General features: G+C 35.9%; 1 long non-coding RNA gene across 2 annotated transcripts in view; it reads left to right on the forward strand.

The window, feature by feature from the left end:
- The window catches only part of LOC122827137, a 110498-nt gene extending 108240 nt beyond the window's left edge, over positions 1-2258 (forward strand). For both annotated transcript variants that reach the window (XR_006369968.1, XR_006369967.1), the window contains exon 7: positions 2201-2258. This is a non-coding gene — a long non-coding RNA (uncharacterized LOC122827137). The remainder of the gene's footprint in view (positions 1-2200) is intronic.
- Positions 2259-6000: the final 3742 nt, after the last annotated feature.

Consider the following 6000-nt stretch of genomic DNA (forward strand, 5'->3'; position numbering starts at 1 on the left):
TTTACTTTTGAGTAAAATTAAACTGTAAGCGCAACAAATTTTGATAGTTTCTATTTTTAAACATCTTGCAGGTGTATTGTGACTTTTTGTCCTTTACGGTTCAACTGAAAAACTTAAATTAAAGGAAAGAAAATGTAATATTCAACTTATTAAAGCAGAATTTGATTCAGTTTTGAAGTTGAGTTTTCAAAAATATGAATCTAGCAATTCACAACTTTACTTTTCTCTTAACAATTTTGACTACAAAAACTTTCTTCCAATAACAAATGGAGTTTTAGAATAGGAAAAATAGGCAAAGTGTTACTAAAAGTAAGATCAACTTAAATTAGTTTTTACCTTTAACTTGGAAATTATTTGTCCAATTCTATTTTATTATAAGAAATAAAACTGAATTGTTTATTTATTTGCATTCTTAAAGTATTTTTTTATATCGTTTAAAATTATTAAAAATTTATAGAATATATAATTTGTTAACTAACTAATCATCAGAATAATAATGTAGTAAAATTTATTCTAGCAGTAAGGGGACAAACAAAAAGCTCCACGGTAACCTGCTACTTTTGATTTTTCATTTTTAATTTTCAAAAATCAACGCTCTGTTAGGTTAATGTTGATTTCTTTTCATTTTTTTCCAATTTTTTTAAATGAGTTACCTAGCAACGGGAGAATAATGAATGAAATAATGTTTTATTTGTTTCTGTTTTTTGTTTATTAATGTGTTTACCTGCTTCAACCATAAGTGCCACACTAAAGAATCAGCTTTCTGCTTGATGCTTTCTGGTTATCCATTAAAGCCACTAAAGTGAGCTGCTGGCGCACAGGAAGCTAATTGTGTGTTATTGGTGCATCAAAGCTCTTTTTCTACTATTAATGGCAAACATGTAGTGATTAAGTGAGGCTAGCGCCGCCATTTCACAGCTTTAATAAGAGACACGCTGGAGAAAATAGGCCAATCCAATTAATCAGCACCTATTAAAACATCCTGGCTTTCCTGGGTGAGTGTCTCAAATCTTCCAGGTGAATGAATAAATGATTAAACCAAACTAAATTTGACATTTTGAAAGAGCTCGCAGTGATCAGAAATAATGTTGGATGATGAGCAAGGGTTAACGGCAGCATTTAAAGTCAATGAAGAAGAGAGGCTAATTTATTATAAGCTATCAATGAGCTAATGAGGCCTGTAATTCAGAAAAATAAAGACACTTTGTGATGTTTGCCTCTTGAAAACCCCTTTATGATGTTTGTGGTAAATGAAAAATATGCAGAAAGTACCACATTTTTCTAAATAATCAAAATAAAATAATCATTAGTTGCAGCCTCAGTAATAAACTATAAATCTTAGCTTTAAAACATCTGAACTTTTTAAACTCACTGAGTGTCGATTTTTACACTATATTAGCAAAATGGGTGGTTGCCCTGAGCAGCATCAGATGGTGCAATGTGGGGCGTTGGGCACCAATTAAAAAAAACAAAAACATTTCTATTCTATTTTGGTTTTTTGAACTGCAGTCAATAAGAACTTTTTGATAAAATCTTAAAACATTTGCATCTATTCTTCTTTAAAATGTCTTAAAGCTCAGATTTTTGGCATTTATTGTGTTTATCTGTTATTGATCAGATAAATGTGACCAGTAATGCAGATAGATTTATCATCTTCTACATTCCTAAGTCAGTTTAAATGGCAAAAAATAAAGGAAAACAACCCAAATATTCTCCAAAATCATAATTTTCTCAATTTTTCCTTTGACAAAAGAGCAAACTGAAGTTATATTATATGGTAGCAGTTTTATCCAGAAGAATATGTATACCAAAACTACAATTAAGCTTAAATTGAAGGGACTTTAAAATGACCTGATCGATTATTCTGTGTCAGTTCATGTGCGAAGCCAGCAGGAAGTTATTCTGCATTTCATTCTTTCATTCTGTCAGTAAAAGCCACTGGGAGCGCCTTTGCAGAGTTTCTTCCTGCTGTGGGAAAATGTGCAAGAAAAACTTTTTATTTGCCTTTGTTTGAAGAATGAAAGCATTTCCCTGCCGTCAGGTTTGAAGCAGATCTTCAGCAGCTCATGAAATTAAATGTATTCTATCGTTTTTCCAGTACAAACTTTCTTTTGTGCCAAATTTGGGAGCAGAATTGCCTGAACAGGTGAAAGTGATCCGGTTCTGAGAATAAATTAAACAATTTCTGTTTCTGTTGCAGGAAGTGAGGAAATGATGCATCAGGAGGAAACTTTCTGCAACAACAGCAGCAAATCAAGGTAAGGCAAAATGTTTTGAATCTTCTCCCTTCTGAAATGCACCAAAAAGTAAAATCCCTGACATTTATTCCTTTTCCTGCTTAACAATAATAACTATCGACTATTTTAATTAAACAAAATGTTAAAAAAAATTATTTGCACATCACTATTTGAAAATGCTTGCATTTTTATGCCAAATTTAACTTATTAATTAAAAGCCAAACTAAAGGTTCGGGGGCCAAATTTGGGCCTCAGTAGGTTTTTATGTGGCTCCAAATGACATAAATCAGTTTTTCGCAATTCCAAAATTGTAAAAATTGATGCAAAATCAAGTGATTCCTGCATTGTTTCTCTCTACTGCATAACTTGGAGTTTGTTGTGAATTTTACACAAAAATGGATTGAAGTGACTTCTAACTCCGACCTGCAGGTGGCAGTATTTCTTTTACAACACTCCTGCCTCAGCCTTACTTGATCAGCTGTATTTCATTTGGGTTGTACGGAGTATTTTATTCATTGTGGGATGATTTTTAAGTGCTGCTGAGTCGGATAATTAAAAATAAATCTACTAAAATATGAGTGAGTATTTCAGCTACAAAAAAGCTAGACAAATTCAACTCTTGATGTTTTAACAATAATTGAACAACTGAGCAACTTTCTGGAGTTGATATGATTAATCGGATTAATCCTGGACTAATTCAGTAAGAGATTAATACAGATTAATAAGGATATCTGAGGAAAGAACAACATACTCAGAACAAATATTAAGCTAAAATTGTACCAAAAATATTCATTTGGTATGAAAGACAACAAAAAACCTTCTATTTGTTTAAATTTGTTCAACCCAGATTTCCTCAAGTGGCACTTGAGGTAAAAAATATATAATCTAAAATTTTTAAATATTGGTTTTTAACCATAACTCTGCCACACTTTGTGCTATTTGAAAAATTTCAACAGTTTCTTCAATGTTGAGCTTTCCAGCCAATATTAGGTTATTACGGTAATTTAATGGACGGTAAATTGCGAGAATAACTTACTAGATATTGATAAATGGGCAAATACATATTTACTCACAGAAAAATATCCAGGTGGACATTTGAAACTTAAATACTGCAAGCTGAAGTGTAAATTTTCCACATTAGCTGCATTTTTGTCTTTGCTCTTCCGGTACAGGCACTCTTGTTTTGTGTTCTACACAGCAGCATGTTTCTGATTCCCTTTGTGTTTCTGTTAATTGTCTTGCTATTGTCTCGGGGAGAGATATGCAGAGAAAACAGGAAATAGAGTGGCAGTATAACCCCCATCTGTTGTCAAGGTCACTTGGCGCGCTATAAACACATCCGTCATGAGCAGAAAATGTTCACACTTTACTGGAAATGGAGTCGTTAGTCTTGCTGACATTTCTCGTTCAATATTTTGGATCATTGTGTGGGATAACAGGGCTGATGTAATCACCAGAGCAGATATAATCACGTTTTTGATCTATTTATACAAACCAAAGCACTCAACTTACCTAAAAAACAAAATTGGCAGCAGAACCTGGTGACATTCTCCAGCAATGCCAGCATGTGGTTCTGCTTTCTTGCCTCTGACATTCTTCGTATAACCGTCTTTGAGGATCGTCTAGCCCAGGGGTGTCAAAGTCAAATGGACGGAGGGCCAAATAAAAAATTTAGCTACAAGCCGAGGGCCGGACTGATCGAATGTTCATTGTTCAATGTTCATGACGCATTTGGTCTAGTGCAGCGGACGAAGTGCGCGCGTTGTGAGGATCGAACGGGGGGGTTGCGTTGTGAGGATCGAACGCAGAAGTGCGGGCCGGTTCTAATATCATCCCAGGGGCCGTAGAAAATCTTCTCGCGGGCCGGATGTGGCCCGCGGGCCTTGACTCTGACATATGTGGTCTAGCCAATGAGACGAGTCTCCACAAAGGGCAAATTCCCCAACTTCCTGTCAGTCATGCATGCACTCCTTCGGCTTTGTTTCATCTCAAATGCCAAAGTGGGAGTACACCGGTGTCTTGGCAGCTGAATTCAGGTTATTTCATGGTGGAATCAGAGACCAGGCTGTTAATCATCGCTTTTTCCCCGAATTTGTCTTTCTTCTTTTGGGCTTGGATCACTTTATTGAAAAGAAAACGGCGTTAATAACCCAGATACACGTGGAGCCGCTCTGATTTAGAAAGTAACCATCCTGCTTAATTAGACTTCCTTGGCAGAGGAAGTCAAAACAAATCCAAGTCCTGCCTGTGAAACTTTAATTAAACATGATGGAGTTGGCCGCACTCTCTCATAATTTTCTTGTTCACGTTCTGCCTGTTTTCTATGTTTTTTTCCAAGCTAGAGGTTGTAAAATATAAAATAAAATGCAAACGGCATGAAATATTAAGCAATACAATGTAGAAAGGTAGGTTTTCATCAAGCAGTTTGAGTGTCTGGGTTTCATCCAAACACATGTTGGGTTAATTCATCTCTCTAAATAAAAGTTTTTTAAATTTTTTTTAGTTGTCTTGTTCAGTTCAATTCCTTTCCCAAATGTCATGTGTTTTTGTATTTCCCATTAATTGTTTTTAAACATTTTCAGTTGGTTAATTGTGGTTGTTGGATCCATGCCATGAAGGATGAAGGCTAAGCAGCGTCCAATAAAGCGGCCTATGAATGTGAATAAAACCCACCTTTGGTTTTGTAAACAGAGTGCCCTGCTTACATTTAGCATCTGTAATAAATCGTGTGTTAACTCGCCCGAGGCTCGACGGTTATTGGTTTTTAAAGTCCCGTTGGACTGAGTCTGACCCCAATAGCTGCTGAAATGGATTTATTTATTTCTATGTTTCTATTTGTATATATCTACTACTAATTTCCTTTATGTTACTGCCTTTAATTAATATTTAATTCTAATTGTTCAGTTTGGTCAACCTTAAATTGACGTTTCAGCTGCTGAAAGCTTCAATCTGACCACCGGCTGCCATGTAGCACAGCTTTGTTAAAGCGTTAGCTGCACAGCTTGATGAAACTTAATTTAAGCTAAAACAATCTGAGAGGCTCTGCAGAGACGGGACATAACTCTCATTAGCAGTGGCAGCCTCTTACACCTCACACAAAGACCTGATTAATATTTGTGTTAATAATAATACCTTAGAGCTAAAAGGCATTCTGACCCTCCTCTCAGGACGTCCTTTTATTAATTTTGACATCAGCTTCAAATTAACCTGCAAGGCTTCCTCATGGTTTTATTTTAAATGTTCTGCTTTCATGGATTGGTATAGTCAAAAAAAACCTTCTTTGTGAGTCAGTGTTATATCTGCAGATCCTTTTTGGTTACCGTATCTCAGATATAGAAAATAGAAAGAAAATGCAGCTTGGAAAGCTGAAATACTTCAGTGCAGTTCTACTCGAGACGCCATTGGCTGGAGTTTTCAAAGCAGACCAATCCTGGAGCTCCATTCTTTCTCCTTGCAGTGATTGGCTGCAGCCCCAAAAAGCAGGAATAATTAATGTCGAACTCAATTTCATTTCAGGACAATGGTGGCAAAAGGTTTTCACATTTCTTTGTGTTCAATTAGTACTCCATAACATTTAGTTTAGATCTTTTAATGATGTAGTTTGGCCTCCAACCAGAAGAGGGCAGCACTGGTCATCTTTAAGTGGAGGCAGTTGTTACAGAAATAAAGATGGTGGCCCTCGAGTACAGAGCACAGGTGTCAAACTGGAGGCCCGCAGGCCAAATCCAGCCCACCAGACTATTTATGTGGGCACAAAGGAGTC

The sequence above is a fragment of the Gambusia affinis genome, linkage group LG24, assembly GCF_019740435.1.
Source record: "Gambusia affinis linkage group LG24, SWU_Gaff_1.0, whole genome shotgun sequence".
NCBI lineage: Eukaryota > Metazoa > Chordata > Actinopteri > Cyprinodontiformes > Poeciliidae > Gambusia > Gambusia affinis.